Genomic DNA, 26,109 nt, shown 5'->3' on the forward strand with positions numbered 1-26,109 from the left:
CGTCCTCTTCTTCCACTCGTACATCCTTGTTAGGGTTTGTACGAAGAACATAGCCCAGCCTCATACGGTGTAATGAAGATTGGCCCTGTGTGTCTTTTGTCTTTACTTTGTCATGAATAATGTTCCTTGTTATATATTTTACTATGAGTGGGTTTCAAGTTGGCTCCTTTTGCACAAGCATAGGCCTAAGTGACATTTTTGTACAACCTGATGCAGGAATAAACTGGATATTCAGTTTGAGCTCAGGGGCTCATTTGCATACTCATTGTACAACCTGATGCAGGAATAAACTGGATATTCAGTTTGAGCTCAGGGGCTCATTTGCATACTCAGCACATCTCCTTATTGGCAGTTGAACAATGCTTCCCATGTTTTTCCAACCACACCCTAACTGGAGAACCCCACCCAAAGAAACAGTATAAAAGGCCCCACATTACAACAGGACTCGCTTGTGCTCGTTGAATCCTCTTCCTCACCTGATTTCTAGACCAGCTCCAGTCCCGTGTGTTCCTCTCCAGCTTTCAAGGCACCTTCCATGAGCGAGAAGTGTTTCGGCGGTGATCCAGCTTCGACAGGGTTTCCATGTGACACCAATGCAGCAAATCTTCCTATCCGGTCCCGAGGGGAAACCTGTCCGATCTGCAACAAAAGAAATAGAAATCAGAAATCAAGTAAGATCTTTGAAAAAGCTTGCATAGAGAGAAGCGTGCATGAAGGAAAAAAGGTAATTACTAACTCCATTTGTTTTTGCGAATGTGTATTCTTTGATTTTCCAAACATTGATTACAGAATCAAGACTTTGGTAATAATGAAGGAGCTACAAAACTGAAAGAACAGATATTTGTGCTTAATGACTTACCTTCGTATCCCTGATCATAATCTGGGACTCTTCTGTTGCCACAATCACAAATCTGAGCATAAAAAGAAAACACAAGAGAAAGAACGTTATTGAGAGCATATTAAGACTCAGTGAACATTGTGAATACTATTCTTATGTTTTTGGAAGTTATTATTCAGTAAGTTATTGCGAAGGTCATACTATATAGTGTACTGGAATAACAGTGCTGGTCAGTGATGGTTGTCATTTTATTTCCACAGATTTAAAGATAAGGATAATAGCATTTTGTCATAAAAACTCCTTATGGTGAATCAGAATCACGTTTTATACAAAGGTATCTTCTTGACAAATGTTATAAACATATAGTGGACAAGCATTTGCAATGCAACAGGTCTCGCATTTACGCGAGTTTCAGCTATTGGCATTGTAAATGACAATGGTTTTTATTTAAATTTTGTTTTTTGAAACATAAATAAAATGCATTGTCATTTAGAATGCCAATAGCTTAAATTTGTGTAAATGCAAGACGCATTGCAAATCCTTGTGTTTTATAGTAATTGCCCAGGATATGCATCCATGGTAGGTGGCCACCCTAGACAAGTAACACAGATTGGTGAGTGATACACCCAGCAGTGTGTGCCATAGACAAGTGAACATGTGGCCTTTGCGTAGAATGCCTCTGCTCCTTCCCTCCAACACTACATAGGTAGATACTGCCATTCCTTCCATCATCATTTGTAATTGTGTGCATTCATTTGATTTACCTTCGATATCATTTTCCTTGCAACTTTGAAACTGAAGGGATGCTGGCAATCTCATTCTTTTCGAAAATGCTTAAATAGGTAGTAAATGTTGGTTTTATTGTGAAAACATGTTGCCTAAAAATGGGGCAAGCTGTAACAACTGCAGTATTTCGGGAAATGTTCTCGAGGATTTTTTTTTACTTTTGCACCCCTCTCTAATCTCTATATGAAGCAAATTGGAAATTATCATCCTGCCCCATAGGTGCCTTTGCAAACAAGCACTTGAGAACTGCGTCAAGCAGACATACAGCATCCACTGTTCTTTAACGACAGTTTCAATGCCACGACCGCCCCAACAACCACTGAGACCTCCGCCCCCACGACCACCATCCGCACCAACCGCCTGCTCTACTGGACCAACATCAACGACGATGACACCATCAAGATCATGAACACCATGCACTCCGGATCTCCGTCAGATCCATACCCACACCACATCTTCAACAAAGCCAGCACATCCATCGCACCCCATCTCCAGAAAGTCACCAACATCTCCTTCAAGACAGCAACCTTCCCGGAGAGCTGGAAGCACGCCGAGATCAATGCCTTACTCAAGAAAGCCAAGGCAGACCCCAAGGACCTCAAGAACTTCCGGCCCATCTCCCTGCCCCCGTTCCCGGCAAAGGTCATCGAAAAAACCGTCAACGAATAACTGACCCGCTACCTCAAGGAGAACAACATCCTGGACACTTCCCAGTCCGGGTTCCACAGCAACTATAGCACCGAGACTGCCCTCATCGCTGCCACCGATGACATCAAGTCCCTGCTGGACAACGGAGGAACAGCGGCCCTCATCCTCCTGGACCTGTCAGCCGCCTTCGACACGGTCTGTCACCACACACTACGAACACACCTCATCAACGCTGGGATCCAAGAGAAGGCCCTGGATTGGACCACCTCCTTCCTCTCCGGCAGAACACAGAGCGTCCGACTTCTCCCCTTCTGCTCCGAAGCCAACTAGATCATCTGAGGCGTACCCCAGGGCTCATCCCTCAGCCAACCCTATTTAACATCTACATGGCACCGCTTGCCCACGTCACCCTTCGGCACAACCTCAACATCCTCCCCTACTCCGATGACACCCAGCTGATACTCTCCCCACCAAGGACCCCCACACCGCCAAAACCAACCTTCATGAAGGAATGAAGGCCGTTGCTGAATGGATGAGGAACAGCTTACTGAAGATGAACTCGGACAAGACGGAGGTCCTCATACTCGGATCCAACCCTTCAGCCTGGGACGACTCCTGGTGGCCGACCGCACTGGGAACCGCTCCAACACCCACCGACCATGCACACAACCTAGGGGTCATCCTCGACTCCACCCTCCATGACTAAACAGGTCAACACCGTCTCCTCCTCCTGTTTCAACACCCTCTGCATGCTCTGTAGGATCTACAAGTGGATCCCCACTGAAACGAGAAGAACAGTCACCCAGGCCCTTCTCAGCAGCAGGTTGGATTATGGAAACGCCCTCTACGCAGGAGCCTCGGCCAAATTCCTGCGACGGCTCCAACTTATCCAGAACGCCTCTGCACGCCTGATCCTCTACATCCCTCGCCGCAGCCACATCACACCCTACCTGAGAGACCTGCACTGGCTCCCGGTCAACAAGAGGATAACCTTCAAGCTCCTCACCCACGCACACAAGGCACTCCACAACACCGGACCAACGTACCTCAATAGACGACTCAGCTTCTACACCCCCACCTGCCAGCTCCGCTCCGCCAACCTCGCCCTCGCTACAGTCCCCCGCTTCCAAAGAGCGACCTCAGGCGGCAGATCGTTCTCCCACCCCGCAGCCAAGACCTGAAACACCCTCCCCATCCACCTACGGCAGACCCAAGACCTGCTGACCATCAGAAAACTCCTCAGGACCTGGCTTTTCGAGCAGTAGCAGCATTCCCCACCCCAGCGCCTTGAGACCCTCATGGGTGAGTAGTGCGCTTTACAAATGATATCATTGATTGATTACAACATTGCTTCACTTAAAGTCAATAAAAAGGAGAAAAGAAACCCCCAGAAATGCCTCTGCCTTAGTCCTCCTAGGAACGGCTCAGTTTTCCCTGTGGTTGCTGAGTTTTGATAACATTGTGGTGCACCTCACGTTGATAATATTTCTGTGCCTCTTATTGCATTTTTAGGTCTCGTGTAAGTCAGCGCATGCGCTGCATGCACTGTCTCAGCGAGACCTAAAGTAATCTGTATGTTGGCTTAACCTCCATGTAATTTGTTTTTCCTCTTGGGATTGGTTAACCTGTGGCATTGCTTTTGTTATCTGGATTTCTGTGGCTGTTGATCCTATGCTAACTTCAGTGTAGTCCCGAAGCAGAGGCGCCTAACTACAGTTCTCCTCCACTCTGCTGGCACTTGTTTTAATTGCCTGCAGTGTGCCAAGTCTGTTTATTTATTTTGGAGATAACCCCCTGCGTCTGCTAACTGAAGACTCTCCTTTGTGGGATTAACCTCTATAACTAGAGCGGCAGAGCCGCGCTTTATGGTTGCCATAAATCAACCCATCTCCCCGAGGAATCCCAAACTACCTCCATCAAGTCGCAGCTGCTCCAAAAGAAAAATGCTTAACAAGTATTCTTAACAAGTTGATTTTAGAGGGACGGTGAAAGCATTTGTGTGCCATGACTCTAGCTATAAAACACACGCAACATTCAAAACCTTTAGTAAAACATGGTTATCCTTTTAGAAATGCTTCCAGTATATCTTTTTTCTAAACACAACTATTAGATGCCCCCATTTGTTACACATAATAGCCTTAGAGTGAGACATTTTAAGTTCTATTATCCCATAGCACGTAGAAAATAGAGAAGCGATTTACAAAAAAGTAAAACAATTTACATCTATACTGTTCACGCTTTATTTGTGTTCATTTTTTAAGTCGGGCTCCTGGGTCAAGCAAGGCAGGCAATTCAAAGCTCTAATGAAGAAGTATATTTTCAGACACTGACACGCACATTAGGACAGGAGGCACTGGGACAGATGACACCGACCAACACACTGTCACAAGAGATGCTGGCACAACACATCGTGTCAGAGAGACAGATACAGCGCTTAGACAGAAGACCCTGGGACAAGCACTTGGCACTTTTAAAACACTACACGCACACAGGACAGAGAAACACTAGTGCGTGCACTATTAGTGAAGCAATAATTAACACCTAAACACATTTGGTGTAAGATCGCAACAGCGGAACCCGTGTAGGGTCCTTGAGACATACAGCACACTGAACCCGCTGACTATAATCTGCATATCAGGGACAAGCAAAAGTGCCCAGAGAGGCCCTGGATTTTGCGGCATTATACATATATTGTCTAACAATAAGCCAAAGCACCCCCGACTGAGTCCTGGGTGTGGCTTTGCTTTGACACAATGGCAGCACCAACCCAAATACACAAGCAAGATGCTCAGAAGATCACATTTCACTAAATGAATGTCCAAAGAGCCGCGGTCTGGTGTTTAAATACCCTGACAAACCCTGCAGTAACTTGTATCTGTACACCGGCGCAATGATGTTCCGCGTGCCCCTGCTCAGAAACCAAGCAGACCAAACGCCAGACTTATTTTCTACTGAACTTGCATTGCGAAAATATTTTAACGCCTTAACAGCGGCGGTTTTTCCGCCGCAGTGCGGGCGTTCTAAAGGGTGGGCGGGGCTGCGTCAGCCGTTGGACGTGCGCAGCACCAGGGAGGTAGCGCTCGCGATGGTCCAACGGCCTATGGCAGCACGCAACGGGTTAAATATGCTTGGCTTCATAAATGATGTGTCGAGCTCATCCTGAAAGGGTTGTGATTTTCAGTGCAGGCATTAGAACTCATGTGCAGCGAGTGATATTAACCCAGTCAAGGAGAGATGGCTCTTGGCGGGAGAACATTTCTGAGTCTGCAGCACAATAAAGAGAGCCAGAGTGAATGCCTCTCTGCCATTTCCACTGGTACCACAATATCATAAAAAGCACGCATTTATCAGCTTTTCCTTTATTTTTGTTGATCTCACATTTGATGCAACTATGACCAATGCAAGGCTGTAAGTGTATTTTTATTGAAATGACGAAACAAGAAATTCTTCTGCTCCATTTGTGAGTTATTAGTCAAAAGGAAATGGAGGGTCAAAGAGAAAACCCGCATTTAACCATATATTAAGCAAAATAATTATATATTTTTGTGAAAACCGGTCATAAATACACACAGGTGAACTCTCTGCCCCTGTGACGCGACTCAACGTTTACGCCTGTTGAGCCGCTGGACAGCGCCTGACCACTGTTTTTGTGATGCACTTTTTTTAATTTTAAGGCTTCACAGAAATATTCTGCCAAGCACAGCTTTCCTACCACACTTTTGCCTGGCATGTTTATTGCATCAGAGAGATGCGATTGGAAATGCATTAATTTGGCAATAAAAATGATAACATTACAAACGAAAGCAATATTTAAACGAAAGTTGCAGTTGGGACAACCTACATTACCGAGCTGTGTTCATTAACCAAGCACTTGAATTGATGTGTTTCATCAGATGCTTAATGCTGTGTGTGGTTAAATGTGTTGCACACATTGAACATTATATGTCTTTACCGAAATAGATTGTGACAGTCTGTGAATGATTGAATACTAAACGTTTGCGAGCATCCTCCCGCCTTTTCTACTAAATAGGGGGAAAATATCGCAAATGTTTATTGTACTGTTCATATCAGTACAATTAATGACTCAGTTGTGCCTGCCTTAGGTTACCGTTATCAGATCTTTTGACTGGGTGTGAGTGTTTGATTGGTTCTGAAGCTCCGTCCATCACCACCCCCTTTTGTACCGCTTTGGCCGCCATAAGTGTAGCAGGGCATGCTCAGACGTGAGTCCCTTGCTCACTTTGCCACTGGATTCAAGCAAGCCGGGCTGAAGACGGTTGGAATGCCAGAAACCGGTCCTCGGAAGCTTGTTTCCGGTCCAGGGAAGGCATGGCTTGGCAGTTCGGGCTGGACTGTTCCCATGAGGCACAGGGTCAGACTGATTTCCCTATAGCCATGTCTGAATTGGGGTGGCAGAGTGGGCTAAAGAACGGTGATGGATCAAACCCAGATCTTTTGACTGGGTGTGAGTGTTTGATTGGTTCTGATGCTCCATCCATCATCACCCCCTTTTGTACCGCTTTGGCCGCCATAAGTGTGGCAGGGTATGCTCAGACGTGAGTCCCTTGCTCACTTTGCTACTGGATTCAAGCAAGCCGGGCTGAAGCCGGCTGGAATGCCAGAAACCGGTTCTCGGAAGCTTGTTTCTGGTCCAGGGAAGGCATGGCTTGGCAGTTCGGGCTGGACTATTCCCATGAGGCACAGGGTCAGACTGATTTGCATATAGCCATGTCTGAACTGGGGTGGCAGAGTGGGCTAAAGAACGGTGATGGATCAAACCCAGATCTTTTGACTGGGTGTGAGTGTTTGATTGGTTCTGATGCTCCGTCCATCACCACCCCCTTTTGTACCGCTTTGGCTGCCATAAGCGTGGCAGGGTATGCACAGACGTGAGTCCCTTGCTCACTTTGCCACTGGATTCAAGCAACCCGGGCTGAAGACGGCTGGAATGCCAGAAACCGGTCCTCGGAAGCTTGTTTCCGGTCCAGGGAAGGCATGGCTTGGCAGTTCGGGCTAGACTGTTCCCATGAGGCACAGGGTCAGACTGATTTGCATATAGCCATGTCTGAACTGGGGTGGCAGAGTGGGCTAAAGAACGGTGATCGATCAAACCCAGATCTTTTGACTGGGTGTGAGTGTTTGATTGGTTCTGATGCTCCGTCCATCACCACCCCCTTTTGTACCGCTTAGGTTACCTTTAGCCATACACTGCTGTTCATGTGAATCAATGTTACTACAGAATACGTTCTACTTAAGGCTCCCATAAAAACAGATGAGGGTTAATGTGCCAACAGTTTAAATGTAGGTGCCTTGCCACCTCTGTTGTTTCCCCCACCCCTCGCGAAGCTGAGTGACGCACTGCTGGTATGTGTATACCAGCAGCAATAATGCGCTCTTTCCAAAGATTATACACTGTGAGGCCGAGAAAGGTGAATCACAGTATAAAACAACAAACTACATAACCACACCTTTATTGTTTTGCTCCGAGGTCGTGTAGTTCTAGTCTGTGCAAAAACTCACCTCATTTCAGACTTGAACCCGATGATGGGTGGAGCTTTGTTTGATTGTGCGGTGTTAATAAATTACATGATTGCATTATCTGAGTTGGATGCAGGCATGAACACGCATTTGCAATACAATAAGTCTCGCATTACGTAAAGTTTGAGCTTTTGGCTTTGCATTATTTTTTTGCAATGCCAATAGCTCCAACGTTCAGTAATGTGAGACCAACTGCATTGCAAATGCTTGTTAATACAAAAGGTTTACTCAGGATACTTCTTGGTAAAGAAGAAGGGTCGAAAGGCAGAATACAGACCCATTCTGGACCTGCAGACACTCAATCAATCAATCAGAAAGGAGAAGTTTTGCATGTTTGCTCTCCATCAAATATATCCACATCTCGGGCAGGGAGATTGGATGTGTTCGCTGGATCTGCAAGATGCATACTTTCACGTCCTGATCAATCAGCACCACAGACAATACCTAAGATTCCTGGTGGGATCTTCTCATTACTAGTTCAAAGTACTACCCTTCGGGTTGAAGTCAGCCCCCCGGGTATTCACGAAGTACATGGCGGTGCCCTTTTCTTATACCCGTACTTGGACATCTGAAAGAATCAGGTTAGTTTCCTTACCTTAGAATATCCCCAGGCGTCAGAGTGGATCCGAAAACGTTTGCATAGCAGTACCCTTGCGCTTCGGTAGGCGTCGTCTGCGGCTCCGCGTCCATCGTCGGATTCGTTGGTGCCGGGATGACGTCGCCGGAGTACTTAGACGCCACCCTCACGCGCTGATGTCAGTTCCTATCTTTTCCGTGCCAGCAAGTGCCAATCCGGAAAAAGTGGTACCCTTAGTCAATTTTTGACTAATCTTTTTGGATCATCTTTGATCTTTTCTTCGAAGTCGAACGACTCCGACGGTGCCGGTAGGGATGCCCAGGTTCAAGCCCTGCATCGACTGCAACTGACTGATGTCGATAACCGACCCCCATCGCCGGTGTCTTCATTGACTGGGGTCCGACCACGATGACAAGTTGTGCACCGACTGCCGGGCCTTGATGTCTAAGGCTAGGCAGGAGCGGTCCCGCAAGCGCCTCGAGCTCCGGCAGTTGGCCCTGCGCCGTTCGAGGTCCCGGTCCGAGAGGAGGTCAAGGGACCAGTCGCGGGGCCACAGTCATCACGGCTCGGAGAGTCGACACCACTCCTCGAGCTCCAAGTCCTTAGGTAAGAGGCACAAGAAGTCGAAGAAGCGACATCGCTCTTCTGACTCCCCCTGACGCTTGCGCGACGCGGCCGGGGGTTCGAGCTACACCGCCCACACGGCTACACCGGAGCCGCGGGCATGGCGGTCTGCTCCATACCCGCCGGTCCCTGGGCAGAACACGACGCCGGAGAAGATTGACGCCTTCCTCACGGCCATGAGGTCGTTCACTCCTCCGCCGGGTTCCGCAGCGCCTTCGGGCCAAGTGGCCCCGACTGGGAGCCCAAGCGGGCCGGGTGCTTCCCTGAGTTCTAGGAGATGGGTGGCGAGGCGGATTGGGAGGGGTCTGAGGACCCTCTGGCACGTGAGGTATGGCCAGGTGAGCTAGGGGATGCCAGTGGTTTGGACACTTTGCCAGACACTGGTTTTGTCTCCCCTCCTACCGTGGCTTCAGAGGAGGGGCTGCATATAGTGTGGTATTGACGCGGGCGGCCTAGGCCTTATCCCTTGAACTTCCCATCGCGTCCTTGAGGACTAACCTCCTCATTGAGGTCCTTAAACCACAAGCAAGCTCTTCGGAGCCTCTGTTGCCGTTTAATGAGGCCTTGTCTGACGTTCTTCTGGGCACCTGGTCCAGGCCCGCTACAGGTCCCCCTGTAGATAGGAACGTGGCCAGACGCCACCGCCCGGCTCCGGGCGACCCTTGCTTCCTGTCCACCCACCCAAGTCCTGAGAGCCTGGTCATACAGGCCTCCAACTCCCAGACACGGCTCACCCGATTGGGAATCCAAGAGGTACGAACAGAATGGTAAGAAGATGTTCTCCTCATTGAGTTTGGGGTTGAGGTCAGTTAACACCGCGTGCCTCTTGGGCCGTTACACCAACTCTTTGTGGGACACGGTCGCGGACGTGCTGCCACAATGTCCGGAGGAGGCCCGGACTAAACTCACCAAAACCCTTGCGGAGGGTCGAGATGCGGCACGGTATTCCATCTGATGTGGGCTGGATACAACGGACTCGCTGGGCAGAGCGTTGGCAATGACGGTGGCGATTCATCGCCACGCCTGGCTGAGGTCCCCCAACTTTTCGGCTGATGTCCAAAACACTCTTATGGACATGCCATTTGATGGCAGTCGCCTTTTTTGGCGACAAGGCAGATAGTGCGCTTGAGCGCTTTAAGGACTCCAGGGTTACGGCCAAGTCCTTGGGACTGTCGGCCCTGCGCCAGCAAACTGCTGTCTTTCGCTCCTTTCGTGGCCAAGGAGGGGCGCCCCGACACGTCCTGCCAGCCACGGGCCGCAGACTAACATCCAGCGTGGTGGTGGACGTGGTACCTGTCGTGGCATTGCCCGGGGACAACGGCGAGGCCAGTCCACATCCATCCCCAGAGCATCCGCCTCAAATCCCTTCTAGTCCGAGCTTTCAGGCCCACGTGACGCCAATGGGGGGCAGGCTTCGCCATCAGCTCCTCCACTTGTGCGACATCACATCGGACAGGTGGGTGCTGCAAATCGTCCGAATGGGCTTCTCCCTCCCCTTTGAGGTGACCCCTCCAGCCATGCCACCGCAGTACCACCGCGTGTCGGGGGATCACTTGAATCTTCTGCAAGAGGAAGTTACGACCTTCTTGGCCAAGGGGGCCATCGAGCGCATTCCTGGGCCAGAAGTAGGGTGTGGTTGTTACTCCCACTACTTTCTGGTTCCCAAGAAGGGCAAAGAGGGCCTACGCCCTATCTTGGACCTGCGGAATGTCAACGGCTTCCTCCGGAAGGAGAGGTTCAAGATGCTGACACTGGCTCAGGTCATAGCTGGCCTGGACCCGGGAGACTGGATGGTAGCGTTGGACTTGCAGGACGCTTATTTCCACATCCCCGTCCTGCCGGCCCACCGGCGCTACCTGCGATACACGGTAGGCCACTTTCAGTTTACCGTGCTCCCCTTCCGCCTTACCAGCGCCCCACGGGTGTTCACGAAAGTGATGGCTGTGGCCGCAGCTCATCTACGCAGGTTAGGGGTTTCAGTTTTCCCCTACCTCGACGACTGGTTGTTGAACGCGGGCTCGCCCCAGACAGTCGTCAGACACCTCCAGACTACGACCGACATCCTGCACCTGCTGGGGTTCTCCATCAATGTGTCGAAGTCACACCTGTGTCCCTCTCAGAAGCTCCTCTTCATCGGAGCGGTTCTAGACTCGGCGCAGTTTTGGGTTTATCCTCCCGAACAGCGGGTTCGGGATATCCCGGCTCTGATTCCGATCTTTCAGCCTTTATCCCGAGTCTCGGTCAGGTTGACGCTGCGGCTTCTGGGGCTGATGGCCTCCTACATCCTTCTGGTGCATCACGCCAGGTGGCAGATGCGGGCTCTGCAGTGAGACCTGAAGTTTCAGTGGGCCAGCATCAGGGCAACTTGTCCGACCATGTCTTGATCTCGGAGGGCACTGCAATACAGTTGCCACTGCAATACAGTTGCAGTGGTGGCTCACGGACCGCGATTGGGTCAGCAGCAGATCCCTCTCCCTACCCCAACCGGAGCACGTTGTTGTTACGGACGCCTCCCTCCAGGGCTGGTGGGGCCACATGGGAGAGGTGGAGATCAGAGGCCTATGGTCTCCGGCGGAGTCCCGGCTCCACATCAACCTTCTGGAGCTGCGGGCGATCCGGCTTGCACTGAAGGCATTACTCCCCTCTGTCCAGGGGAGTGTAGTGCAGGTGTTCACGGACAACACCACAGCCATGTGGTACTGCAACAAACAGGGCGGGGTGGGGTCGTGACCCTATGCCAAGAGGCTCTGCGCCTCTGGCAGTGGCTAGAACATCAGGGCGTGACCCTGTTGGTTCAACACCTGGCAGGTTCCCTGAACGCCAGGGCGGACGAATTCAGCCGTCGGTGCGTGATGGATCACGAATGGTGTTTGAACTTGGACGTGGCACAAGGCCTCTTTCAGCAGTGGGGAGAGCCTTGGTTAGATCTATTCACCACAGAAGAGAATGTGCAATGTCATCAGTTCTGCGTGTTGGAATTTCCAAGGCGGCACTCGCTCGGAGACGCTGGTTGTACGCCTTTCCGCCTATACAACTTATGCCCAGAGTGCTGAAAAAGATCAAGTCATCCTTGTGGCTCCGGACTGGGCATGAAGATTCTCGTATCCCGAGCTCAGCATGTCTGTCGATCCCCCGATTCGTCTGCCCCTTCAGGAGGACTTTCTGTCGCAGCAGCAGGGGACGGTCCTCCACCCGAACCTGTCCAGTCTCCACTTACATGCGTGGAGATTGAGCGGCGGCAGTTGAGGCCATTTGACTTGCCTCCTGAAGTCTGTAATGTGATTCTGGCAGCCAGGCGTCCCTTCCACAAAATCGGTATACGCCTGCAGGTGGAACAAATTTGTGGTATGGTGCACAGCAAAGGCTGTGGTCCCCTTTCTGCCCCTCTTTCAGAGGTTCTCCTCTTTCTTCTATCTCTTGCCCAGCAGGGCTCTGCTCTGGGCACTCTAAAGGGCTCCCTCTCTGTCATTTCCGCCTTCTTAAGGCTCCCTGATCAGCCCTCTTTGTTCAAATCCCCAGTTGTAAATAGGTTTTTGAAGGGCATCACTCATATGTTTCCTCCTGTTCCTTTCGTGATGCCTCAGTGGGACTTGAACCTTGTTCTGACCTATCTGATGGGCGCTCCCTTTGAGTACTTCATAACTGTCCTCTTCATCTCCTTACTCTTAAGACTGCATTCCTGGTTGCCATCACCTCTGCCAGGAGAGTGAGTGAGCTCCAGGCCCTTTCTTCTAAACCTCCTTTCCTTTCTGTCCATCCGGACAATGTTGTGTTGCGGACGCGACCCTCTTTCCTGCCCAAGGTAGTCACAGCCTTCCACATCGGGCAGTCTATCACCTTGCCCACCTTCTTTCCGCCTCCGCATCCCTCGAAGGAGGAAGAGAGGCTCCACCGTCTGGACCTAAAACGTGCACTCTCATTCTATCTGGATCGCACAGGCCAGTTCCAGGTGGATGACCAACTCTTTGTTGGTTACGTGGGCGCTAAGAAGGGACGGGCGGTGCACAAATGGACCATTTCTCGATGGGTCGCCTTGTGCATCAAGGCTTGTTACTCTTTGGCTAGAAAGGAGCCTCCTGTGGGGCTACGTGCCCATTCCACTCGGGCCACAGCGGCTACTACTGCCCTGGGCACAGGAGTCCCCTTGCAGGACATCTGTCAGGCCGGGTTCGCAGAACGGGGAGGATGGGTGGGGCGGTAAGGAATCTAATACTACCTTCCCTCACTGAACTTGGCAGCATGGCTCCTGAGGTCCTCCAGTAGGACAATTTAGGACAGCCACAGGACTACATGTTCATCTTAAAAGAAGCAAGAAGCCATCCACAAGGCACTCGTATGCGTGCAAGTGGAAGCGTTTTTATATGTGGTGTGTTCAAAACAATTGTAACCCAACTAAAGGTCAGGAAGAGGTCGTCCTTCCATACCTGCGTTATCTGGCGAAAACAGGTTAGAAATATCCTTCCATTAAGGTACCCTCATCACCTATCACTTCATACAGACGTTCACCTTCTCAACCTTCCTTTTTTCCATTACAGGTTGTTAAAGACTTTTTATAGGGTTTAAAGAAGGTCTACTCTCCGGTCCGACTCCTCCGCCACCCTGGGAGCTAAACCTGGTGCAATCAAAATTGATGGGTCCGCATTTCGAACCCATACACAAAGCAACCTTGCAACACCTTTCTTGGAAGGTGGCTTTCTTGGTAGCGATCACGTCAAGTCGCAGAGTGAGCGAAATACAGGCTTTCTGCTCTAAGGAACCTTATACAGTTTTCCATCTTAATAGGGTCGTATTGAGGACGCACCCCTCTTTCCTCCCGAAGGTGGTCTTGGATTTTCATGAGAATCATTCCATACTACCCACTTTTTTTCCTAACCCCTCCCCTACAGCTCAGGGCTTTACACTCTCTGGACCTGAAAAGAGTTTTAAAATTCTATCTGGATAGGTCCAAGTCCACAAGAAAATCTGATCAACTATTTGTTAACTATGGGTCGATCAGAACAAGTTTTGTAGCTTCAAAGCAGTCCATCTCCAGATGGATAGTTTCATGGATCAAGCTAGCTTATCAATTAGGGCAGAGGCCCCTTGGGTTTACTCCTGAAGTGCACTCTACCAGAGAAAAAGCGGCTACAATGGCTTGTCCCCATAAAGTCCCCATATCTGAAATCTTTAAGGCGGCAACTTGGAAGTCCATCCATAGATTTACGAGACAATATTGTCTAGATTCAGACACCAGAACAGACAACCAAGTGGGTCAGGCCACCTTGAGGAATATGTTTAACAGCTGATTGCGGCTGTTAATATAGGGTGGGTCATTCTACTCTCATTTGCCTGCAGGTGGAAGATCGGCTTGCTATTCTATTCAGTGCTTATGACTATTGATGATGATCCTTTGGAAGAGAAGGATAAGTTACTTACCTGTAATCCTAGTTCTCTTCCAGGGGTATCCTCATCAAAGTCATAAGAAACCCACCCTACTCCCCAGGCAAATGAGATTTTCTTCAGTGTTAAAGGATATCTTTGTGACCTGATCTTCAGGGTTTCACAAAGAACAACTGACCTGTCACCCCTGAAGCATGATGGGAAGCTAGGGGTCAAGGCTGCCTTAAAGACACAGTGCCTGTTTTTGAGTGAAAATGCTTTCATTTTCTACGCTATTGGTTTGCAGTGCAGCCTGTAGGCTAACAATGTCTACTTTATTTGATCTTTATGAGTTTTTACTCATTAAAAAACAGAGTTCAAGTGCCTTTTTCCCTCTTGTGCTTTCATATATTTGCAAATACAGCTTTTATGTGTGTTATTACATTGTTTATCCTCCTATTTGGAGCTTTACTGTTATGAGAAAAAAATTATATATATATATATATATATATATATATATCCGGCAAATGAAGAAAGCAGTGTTGGAGTCATTGCACCCCACGCTGGGCAGGCTGGATTCCTGGTTCCGCCCCTGCTAACAAATTTGCCAGGGAGTTTAAGGCTGGTGCAGTTTAGGGGAGACGCGGAGGCGCCAGCTGTGCTATTTTCAGGTGACTTTGCACCGCAATATTCCACCCACCCCTGTTGCTACAGAAGACCAGCCCACGGCATTCCGGTATATGCAGTACTGACGCATTAGGCGTCCTGCATGTGCTTAACTTTTCAGCGAGTTCTACCTTACGCTGATCGGGGGCAGAGCCTGTTATCACCTGGCAGAGGGTGGATTGGTATTTAACCAGTGAATACGCCTGTATCCTGCTTCAACCATCTGGCGCTGAAGAGGCTAAACAACAATCCGAAATGCATCCGCCCTGTTCTTGGTTGTGCTGGCAGTAAAGGAACCTCTTCTCTCTCCCCTTGGTGGCCTCTGTTTCTTGCCCTTTAGAAACTTTCAGACATTTTATTAACGCGACAGCCAGTAGCGCGCTCCCAGAGGCTCCTGCACCGCAAGTTGGCCCCGGTCACGCTGGCTTTTCTGCTTCGGTTGAAACATTTGCATCCAGGTGACTGGGAGGACTGGGGCTCACCTTCGGAGCCGGCAAATGAAGAAAGCAGTGTTGGAGTCATTACACCCCACGCTGGGCAGGCTGGATTCCCGGTTCCGCCCCTGCTAACGAATTTGCCGGGGACTTCAAGGCTGGTGCAGTTTAGGGGAGACGAGGAGGCACCAGCTGTGCAATTTTCAGGTGACTTTGCACCGCAATATTCCACCCACCCCCATTGCTACAGAAGACCAGCCCACGGCATTCTGGTATATGCAGTACTGACGCATTGGGCGTCCTGCATGTGCTTAACTTTTCAGCGAGTTGAGTTCTACCTTATGCTGATCGGGGGGCATAGCCTGTTATCACCTGGCAGGGGTTGGATTGGTATTTAACCAGTGAATACGCCCGTATCCTGCTTCAACCATCTGGCGCTGAAGAGGCTAAACAACAAGCCAAAATGCATCCGCCCTGTTCTTGGTTGTGCTGGCATTAAAGGAACGTCTTCTCTCTCCCCTTGGTGGCCTCTGTTTCTTGCCCTTGGAGAAACTTTCTGACATTTCATTAGCGCGACAGCCAGTAGCGCGCTCCCAGAGGCTCCTGCACCGCAAGTTGGCCCCGGTCACGCTGGCTTTTCTGCTTCGGTTGAAACATTTGCATCCAGGTGACTGGGAGGACTGGGGCTCACCTTCGGAGCCGGCAAATGAAGAAAGCAGTGTTGGAGTCATTGCACCCCACGCTGGGCAGGCTGGATTCCCGGTTCCGCCCCTGCTAATGAATTTGCCGGGGACTTCAAGGCTGGTGCAGTTTAGGGGAGACGAGGAGGCACCAGCTGTGCTATTTTCAGGTGACTTTGCAGCGCAATATTCCACCCACCCCCGTTGCTACAGAAGACCAGCCCACGGCATTCTGGTATATGCAGTACTGACGCATTGGGCGTCCTGCATGTGCTTAACTTTTCAGCGAGTTCTACCTTACGCTGATCGGGGGCGGAGCCTGTTATCACCTGGCAGGGGGTGGATTGGAATTTAACCAGTGAATATGCCCGTATCTTGCTTCAACCATCTGGCGCTGAAGAGGCTAAACAACAAGCCAAAATGCATCCGCCCTGTTCTTGGTTGTGCTGGCATTAAAGGAACCTCTTCTCTCTCCCCCTGGTGGCCTCTGTTTCTTGCCCTTGGAGAAACTTTCTGACATATATATATATATATCCACAAAGAAAAACGCTTCTTCCGGAGTGCTTGGGCCCAAGAAAGTTGGCGCAGATTCCGGCGAAGCAATCCGGTAAGTTAATCCATCACATAGCAAATAAGTTCATCATGCGCTCTCAGGCAGTAAGGCAAAGGGACCCAAAATTAGGATTTGCAGTTTATTACACAAATAAACTGCAAATCCTAATTTTGGGTCCCTTTGCCTTACTGCCTGAGAGCGCATGATGAACTTATTTGCTATGTGATATATATATATATTTATATATATATATACATACATATGGTGAAAGAAAAACCAAAGGACACTGCGGGATTCAGAGAGGTTGCTTTAATGGATTCCGCATCACCGGTTTCAGCGTGTGCTTTCATCAGATGCGACTGTCCACAATTGCGTGCTTCCCATCTCGCGTTGTTTAAATTGGCTCCTCCTCACAGCGGTGTAGGAGCCTCACCTGCTTCCCATTCAACCGACTTGTGCCAATTCAGGAGACTGCTAGTCCCACAGTGCAACATTACGGTGGTCCGGTGCTCAGGGAAGTCGCATGTTGTTTTTTGTCCTTCTGTGTCCCTATCTTCCTGGCACGAGCTTTACCAGATGCACTGATAATGTTCTAATAACGTTTCACCCAGTTGTCCGGGTCCGCAGTGCAACCGCAGCTTGAGGGCATCAGGTTAGTGATCGTGGCGGGTCACGGAGGTTAGTCCAATACCTTGGTTACTCTCGAAGATTGCCCAAACAAAAAACGGAATTGTAAACGGCTCAACTGGAGCAAAAAAAATCAGGAAAAAATGAAGGTTTCTTTTTGCACTTGTGGTTGTCTCCGTTAAGGACAACAAGGGGCCCCAAGTGAATTAGCATCGGACCTCGGGGAGCATATTTTGTGAAACAACAACGGTCCATGCAAAAGAATTATATGCAAAGCAATGAATATAGACTGCATCAGTTCTATATTTGGGGCGACATGTCCAGCCGGACAGAGGTCTTCAATTTTTTACTCAATTGAAATATTTCATACACAGGAATACCTTCAGCAAATCACCAGTGTAGGGCACAAGCCTGTACCCAAACACAGTCAGATCAGTACAAAAGGTAAACAGAGGAAAAGAGCAGGGCTTTTAAAGGCAAAAGCAGTGATTTCTGTAAAGTATTGAGTGTACAGAAATATCAGTTAAACACCATTACATATAACATATAAATCAAGCATTTGTATATGGTGTACAATGAGTCGACGGAGTTTCGGTCCCACTACTTAGTCATGGGGACCATCATCAGGACATTTATATTTGCCTTTAACATTATCAGCCTCTAATGCCTAGAGAAGGGAGGGAAAGAGAAAGTATATATACATTTAATTTATGAACATTTAAAGCATATTATTGGCATATTTCCAAGTGACTTGGGTGAATGGTGAACCTGTTTTCTGTGAAGTTGCAGATCGGGGTGTAGACCGCGTATGCTAGTGATAGGGTGGGAGAGTTGGGCCAGGCAGTGTACATCTGGATTTGAGATACCTCTTTAGTTTAAAAACCGGCAGTTTTGGCGGCGCATTTATGACATAGTTTAAAAAGCAAACCATGCAGAAGGTGAATCATTCGGATTTAGCGGAGTGGTGTGTACAGCGGGTTCACGTTGGGCAAGTCCGAGTATGAGGTGATAATTACACTAGACTGCATGCGGCATGGAGATTCAAGGCGCAGTGGAGGAGTACGCATACGGTGTGACAAGGAACATTTATACTAAACATTTGGCGGGATTCCGAAATATACTTGCTAGTAGACACGGCGCAGTGGGGGAAGAGTGAAGGGCTGCTTACCAGGGGGGGGAAGGAAAAAGGATACCCCGATCGGCACGGGCAAGGGCTAAGAAATTGATAGCCTGGGGAAGCAGCCCTGTAAGTCAAGGAGGACAAAATTAGAGCAAACGGGGCACAAAAACGGGTACACAAGGATTAGAAGCGGGCGCAGTGGGTCTCTTACCAGAATCGGGCGCTATTGAGGTGGGCCGCGCTTCATTGATTAAAATCCGCGGTACCAGGAGAAGACATGCAGGGAAAACAGGTAATTTAGGGATTACAGCGTGGTGGAGGGTCGGGAGGGAGAGAGCCACACATCGCTAGACTTACCGGTTCAGTCGGTAGTGGAATCTGTTTCCTGGTTTCCTCGAGGGGAGTGCTGGGGGAGGGAATTTGAAGGACTGGAAGGATTCTGATTGGCTGGTAGAAACATGGGTGTTACAGAATCACGGGGCATAGAAATAGACAAGGGTTTCAGTGCGACGGCCATATTGGAGTGGTAGGGTTCTGATTGGCTGGTAGAAACATGGGTGTTACAGAATCCTGGGGCATAGAAATAGACAAGGGTTTCAGTGCAGTGGCCATATTGGAGTGGTAGGGTTAGGGGAGGGAAAAAGAAGTGAAATAAAAGGTGGTGCATTGGTGCAAGTGATTATTACCCGGCGACAGTGAGCAAGAATTTTAAGGTTAATTCACAATAATTCTTAAAAGCATTACAGAAAACATTAAAGAAAACGTCTGATCAAGCAGATCCACAAGGCAACAGAGAAGTCCAAAGCAGAGAACTTAGGAAGGGTCCTCAATTGTTCAGTGGGTTAGAGCTTAGAGGAGGGCAGTCCAATCCTCTTGAAGGTTGAGTCCAGTGTTTAGACTGTCCGTTTTTATTATCCATTTAAGCTCTTCCTTATTGAGCATCCGCGTCAGGTCACCACCTCTTGGTGGTATGATCACTTGGCTGATTACAGTCCAACGTATGTCATTTTCCGTATGACCTTTGTTGGAGAAATGTTCGACCAGGGGAGCATTTGCTGTACCACATCTAATCCGGCTCCGATGTTGGGAGATTCGCAGTTTGATTTTTTGCTTGGTGTGTCCCACGTAAATTAAATCACAAGGACAAAAGATTGCATAGATAATGTTACAACTATTGCAGTTAGTAAAGGTCTTAAGTTCATTCTTCACATCTCTGAATACAAACTCCTTACAGTCAATGGAAAAATCACACACGACACAAGAACCACATTTAGAATGACCTCGGAGAGGTGACAGTGACCAGTGATCATTAAGCGTGGTGTTCACTGTGGTTGAGGATGGAAGGGTTGCCCTAACTAATTGGTCCTTGAGGTTTTTGCTTTTTTTTAAAGCAAATAGGGGGAATTCCCACTGCAGTAGTCCAGAGTTTAGTATGTGCCAGTTTTTTTTTAATACTTTGTTTGACTCGGTTGGAGACAGTGTAAAAGGTAGTGACACAGACCACTTTGTCAGTTGTTTGTTTGGGTTTAGGTTCCAATAGGGTCTCACGAGGGCAGTACCAAGCCCTTTTCATTGAGTTTTTAACTAAGCGTCTTGGGTAGCCCCTAGTTCTTAGTTTAGTAGAGAGGATGTTGGCCTCAGCAAAATAGTCTTCTTTTTGGTAGCAGTTTCTCCTAAGTCCTAGGAATTGGGAGTATGGTAAACTGTCTCTCAGGGCCCTGGGATGACAGCTACCATAACTAAGTAGCGTATTTCTCTCGGTGGGTTTACGAAACGAGGATGTGTAGAGTAACCCATCCTTGTGTTGGATAGTTAAATCAAGAAATGGGATATGGGTTTTCCTATGGGTAATGGTGAATGTAAGACCATTACAGTTGTTATTGAGCCAATGCAGGAGGGCCGGAAAAGCATCTGGCGAGCCACCCCAAATGAGGAAAATATCGTCAATGTACCATTTCCATGTTAGAATGCCCAGATGGAACGGGTTGCTGTCTGTAAGAATTGTGTTACATTCTAGCCAGTCCATGTACAGGATCGCTAGGGTAGGAGCAAAAATTGCGCCCATGGATGTGCCCCGGACCTGCTGGTAATACTGGGTGTCAAACATAAAGAAGTTTTGGGAAAGACAAATCTCAAGGAGTTGTATTATAAATAAAGTGGGTACTATATGTGGGCGTGGTCTAGTGTTAAGTATTGTTTCCATGACTAGGAGCGAGTCTCTCTGAGGTATATTTGTATAGAGAGACTCTACGTCCAGGGTACATAAAGTCTCCTTTTCATGATCGAAGGTATGGTTTTCAATCAGGTTGATCATGTGCATGCTATCTCGAATGAAACACTTGATTTCGGGCACAAAATCTTTTAGAAAGAAATTAACGTAGTGTCCTAGAGGTTCTAGAACAGAACCGCAACCAGACCCGATCGGTATACCGGGGGGATTGGACAGTCTTTTATGAATCTTTGGGAGGGTATAGATAACCGGAGTTCTTGGGTTGGTAATGTTAAGAAAGTTAAACTCATGCTTACTCAAATAGCCATTCTACAGGGCATCCATGGTGAGTTGCTTGATTAGTGTCTGTATGCCTTTCGTGGGGTTACAAGGGAGTCTACAATAGTTATCAGTGTTTGAGACTTGGCGTAGTAGTTCGTCCTTGTAGTCATCAATATTTTGTAACACTATCCCGCCACCTTTGTCAGCCGGTTTGATAATCAGGGTGGGGTTATTTTTCAAAGTGGAGATGGCAGTTTTTTCTTCCAAGGAGATGTTGTATGGTATAAACAGATGTGTTTTTTCCAAGTCTGAGGTCTCTTTAAGGATGACCTTTTCAAAAGTAATGATCTCTTTGGGGATCATGTTTGAAGTGGGAGAGAAAGTGGATGGGAGTCTGAAAGGTGTGACAACTGTTTTGGGTTCCGAAGGGTTGAGTTCAAAATATGCCCGGAGTCTAAGTTTACGGAAGAAGCCCATTAATTCAGACTGGAGATCAAGGAAGTTTGGATAGGTAGTGGGAACAAACGACAAGCCTTTACTTAGGATAGAGATTTCTTGGCTGGACAGGGTATGATTGGATATATTAAACACAGGGATGGTTTCAGTGTTGACACTCTCAGTTGCCATTGGTAAAACTTCTGTCTGGATTGTCTCTCTCCTGGGGGATTGTGCCATCTTGATTGCTGTTTTACTCGTCCTCTCTTTGGAGGCTCGGAGTTGCCTCTGGCTAAAATATGATTCTGGTTACGTGCAGGGCCACTTGAACCTTTACCAGGGTCAGAACTGTCAGACGATTCTGCAGAGGAATCGGCGAAGCCTACCACAGTGTTTCTTCTGTTAAACCGGCCCCAAGGTCTTGGGGTCTGTTGATTAGAATTAAAGTTGCGGTTGGTAAAGAAGTCTTTGTGCAAATAAGGATAAGCACGTTCAACCGTGAAAGATCTAATTAATTTATGAACATTTAAAGCATATTATTGGCATATTTCCAAGTGACTTGGGTGAATGGTGAACCTGTTTTCTGTGAAGTTGCAGATCGGGGTGTAGACCGCGTATGCTAGTGATAGGGTGGGAGAGTGATTTAAAATAAGTGGGGGAGCTGGGCCAGGCAGTGTATATCTGGATTTGAGATACCTCTTTAGTTTAAAAACCGGCAGTTTTGGCGGCGCATTCATGACATAGTTTAAAAAGCAAACCATGCAGAAGGTAACTCATTCGTATTTAGCGGAGTTGGGCAAGTCCGAGTATAGGAACCACCTGCTCTAGGCATTGGTTAGTCCTAGGAATAGAAACTGCGAGTGAAGAACTGAAAAAATTGGACGAAATTATTAAAGACCTCGAGAAACAAATAATTGACAATAACACAGTAACTGATGGCAAAAAACTACTTCAGAAAGTTGAGAAAACGGTGCAAGAATTCCACCGTATTGAACAAAATAGGAAGTCAAACAAAGTGAAGAAAGACATTAAATCTTTCACGCTTGAACGTGCTTATCCTTATTTGCACAAAGACTTCTATACCAACCGCAACTTTAATTCTAATCAACAGACCTCTAGACCTTGGGGCCGGTTTAACAGAAGAAACACTGAGGTAGGCTTCACCGATTCCTCGGCAGAATCGTCTGACAGTTCTGACCCTGGTGAAGGTTCAAGTGGCCCTGCACGTAACCAGAATCATTTTTTTGCCAGAGGCAACTCCGAGCCTCCAAAGAGAGGACGAGTAAAACAGCAATCAAGATGGCACAATCCCCCAGGAGAGAGACAAACCAGACAGAAGTTTTACCAATGGTAACTGAGAGTATCAACACTGAAACCATCCCTGTGTTTAATATATCCAATCATACCCTGTCCAGCCAAGAAATCTCTATCCTAAGTAAAGGCTTGTCGTTTGTTCCCACTACCTATCCAAACTTCCTTGATCTCCAGTCTGAATTAATGGGCTTCTTCTGTAAACTTAGACTCTGGGCATATTTTGAACTCAACCCTTCGGAACCCAAAACAGTTGTCACACCTTTCAGACCCCCATCCACTTTCTCTCCCACTTCAAACATGATCCCCAAAGAGATCATTACTTTTGAAAAGGTCATCCTTAAAGAGACCTCAGACTTGGAAAAAACACATCTGTTTATACCATACAACATCTCCTTGGAAGAAAAAACTGCCATCTCCACTTAGAAAAATAACCCCACCCTGATTATCAAACCAGCTGACAAAGGTGACGGGATAGTGTTACAAAATATTGATGACTACAAGGACGAACTACTACGCCAAGTCTCAAACACTGATCACTATTGTAGACTCCCTTGTAACCCCACGAAAGGCATACAGACACTAATCAAGCAACTCACCATGGATGCCCTCGAGAATGGCTATTTGAGTAAGCATGAGTTTAACTTTCTTAACATTACCAACCCAAGAACTCCGGTTATCTATACCCTCCCAAAGATTCATAAAAGACTGTCCAATCCCCCCGGTAGACCGATCGTGTCTGGTTGCGGTTCTGTTCTAGAACCTCTAGGACACTACGTTAATTTCTTTCTAAAAGATTTTGTGCCGGAAACCAAGTGTTTCATTCGAGATAGAATGCACATGAACAACCTGATTGAAAACCATCCCTTCGATCATGAAAAGGAGACTTTATGTACCCTGGACGTAGAGTCTCTCTATACAAATATACCTCAGAGAGACTCGCTCCTAGTCATGGAAACAATACTTAACACTAGACAACGCCCACATATAGTACCCACTTTATTTATAATACAACTCCTTGAGATTTGTCTTACCCAAAACTTCTTTATGTTTGACACCCAGTATTACCAGCAGGTCCGTGGCACATCCATGGGGGCAATTTTTGCTCCTACCCTAGTGATCCTGTACATGGACTGGCTAGAATGTAACACAATTCTTACAGACAGCAACCCGTTCCATCTGGGCATTCTAACATGGAAACGGTACATTGACGATATTTTCCTCATTTGGGGTGGCTCGCCAGATGCTTTTCCGGCTCTCCTGCATTGGCTCAATAACAACTGTAATGGTCTTACATTCACCATTACCCATAGCAAAACCCATATCCCATTTCTTGATTTAACTATCCAACACAAGGATGGGTTACTCTACACATCCTTGTTTCGTAAAACCACCGAGAGAAATACGCTACTTAGTTATAGTAGCTGTCATCCCAGGGCCCTGGAGACAGTTTACCATACTCCCAATTCCTAAGACTTAGGAGAAACTGCTACCAAAAAGAAGACTATTTTGCTGAGGCCAACATCCTCTCTACTAAACTAAGAACTAGGGGCTACCCAAGACGCTTAGTTAAAAACTCAATGAAAAGGGCTTGGTACTGCCCTCGTGAGACCCTATTGGAACCTAAACCCAAACAAACAACTGACAAAGTGGTCTGTGTCACTACCTTTTACACTGCCTCCAACCGAGTCAAACAAAGTATTAAAAAAAACTGGCACATACTAAACTCTGGACTACTGCAGTGGGAATTCCCCCTATTTGCTTTCAAAAAAAGCAAAAACCTCAAGGACCAATTAGTTAGGGCAACCCTTCCATCCTCAACCACAGTGAACACCACGCTTAATGATCACTGGTCACTGTCACCTCTCCGAGGTCATTCTAAGTGTGGTTCTTGTGTCGTGTGTGATTTTTCCATTGACTGTAAGGAGTTTGTATTCAGAGATGTGAAAAATGAACTTAAGACCTTTACTAACTGCAATAGTTGTAACATTATCTATGCAATCTTTTGTCCTTGTGATTTAATTTACGTGGGACAATCCAAGCAAAAAATCACACTGCAAATCTCCCAACATCGGAGCCGGATTAGATGTGGTACAGCAAATGCTCCCCTGGTCGAACATTTCTCCAACAAAGGTCATACGGAAAATGACATACGTTGGACTGTAATCAGCCAAGTGATCATACCACCAAGAGGTGGTGACCTGACGCGGATGCTCAATAAGGAAGAGCTTAAATGGATAATAAAAACGGACAGTCTAAACACTGGACTCAACCTTCAAGAGGATTGGACTGCCCTCCTCTAAGCTCTAACCCACTGAACAATTGAGGACCCTTCCTAAGTTCTCTGCTTTGGACTTCTCTGTTGCCTTGTGGATCTGCTTGACCAGACGTTTTCTTTAATGTTTTCTGTAATGCTTTTAAGAATTATTGTGAATTAACCTTAAAATTCTTGCTCTCTGTCGCCGGGTAATAATCACTTGCACCAATGCCCCACCTTTTATTTCACTTCTTTTTCCCTCCCCTAACCCTACCACTTCAATATGGCCGCCGCACTGAAACCCTTGTCTATTTCTATGCCCCAGGATTCTGTAACACCCATGTTTCTACCAGCCAATCAGAACCCTACCACTCCAATATGGCCGTCGCACTGAAACCCTTGTCTATTTCTATGCCACGGGATTCTGTAACACCCATGTTTCTATCAGCCAATAAGAATCCTTCCATACCTTCAAATTCCCTCCCCCAGCACTCCCCTCGGGGAAACCAGGAAACAGATTCCACTACCGACTGAACCGGTAAGTCTAGCGATGTGTGGCTCTTTCCCTCCCGACCCTTCACCACGCTGTAATCCCTAAATTACCTGTTTTCCCTGCAGGTCTACTCCTGGTACCACGGATTTTAATCAATGAAGCGCGGCCCACCTCAATAGCGCCCGATTTCGGTAAGAGCCCCACTGCGCCCACTTCTAACCCTTGTGAACCCTTTTTTGTGCCCCGTTTGCTCTAATTTTGTCCTCCTTAACTTACAGGGCTGCTTCCCCAGGCTATCAATTTCTTAGCCCTTGCCCGTGCCGATCGGGGTAACCTTTTTCCTTTCCCCCCCCCGGTAAGCAATCCCTCACTCTTCCCCCACTGCGCCGTGTCTACTAGCACGTATATTTCGGAATCCCGCCGAATGTTTAGTATAAATGTTCCTTGTCACACCGTATGCGTACTCCTCCACTGCGCCTTGAATCGCCATGCCGCATGCAGTCTAGTGTAATTACCACCTCATACTCGGACTTGCCCAACGTGAACCCGCTGTACACACCACTCCGCTAAATCCGAATGATTCACCTTCTGCATGGTTTGCTTTTTAAACTATGTCATGAATGCGCCGCCAAAACTGCCGGTTTTTAAACTAAAGAGGTATCTCAAATCCAGA

General features: G+C 47.8%; 1 protein-coding gene and 1 long non-coding RNA gene across 15 annotated transcripts in view; one reads left to right on the forward strand and one right to left on the reverse strand.

Moving 5' to 3' along the window:
- The window catches only part of LOC144804990 (V-type proton ATPase 116 kDa subunit a 4-like), a 6,844,636-nt gene that overhangs the window by 3,010,844 nt on the left and 3,807,683 nt on the right, over nt 1-26,109 (forward strand). The window lies entirely within an intron of this gene.
- The window catches only part of LOC144769542 (uncharacterized), a 38,237-nt gene continuing 12,450 nt past the window's right edge, over nt 323-26,109 (reverse strand). Inside the window, exons 2-3 of the long non-coding RNA XR_013598718.1 lie at nt 860-911; nt 323-639 (exon numbers count right to left, since the gene is read on the reverse strand). This is a non-coding gene — a long non-coding RNA (uncharacterized LOC144769542). The remainder of the gene's footprint in view (nt 640-859; nt 912-26,109) is intronic.

This window comes from Lissotriton helveticus, chromosome 1_1 (assembly GCF_964261635.1).
Source record: "Lissotriton helveticus chromosome 1_1, aLisHel1.1, whole genome shotgun sequence".
In the NCBI taxonomy this organism is placed as follows: domain Eukaryota; kingdom Metazoa; phylum Chordata; class Amphibia; order Caudata; family Salamandridae; genus Lissotriton; species Lissotriton helveticus.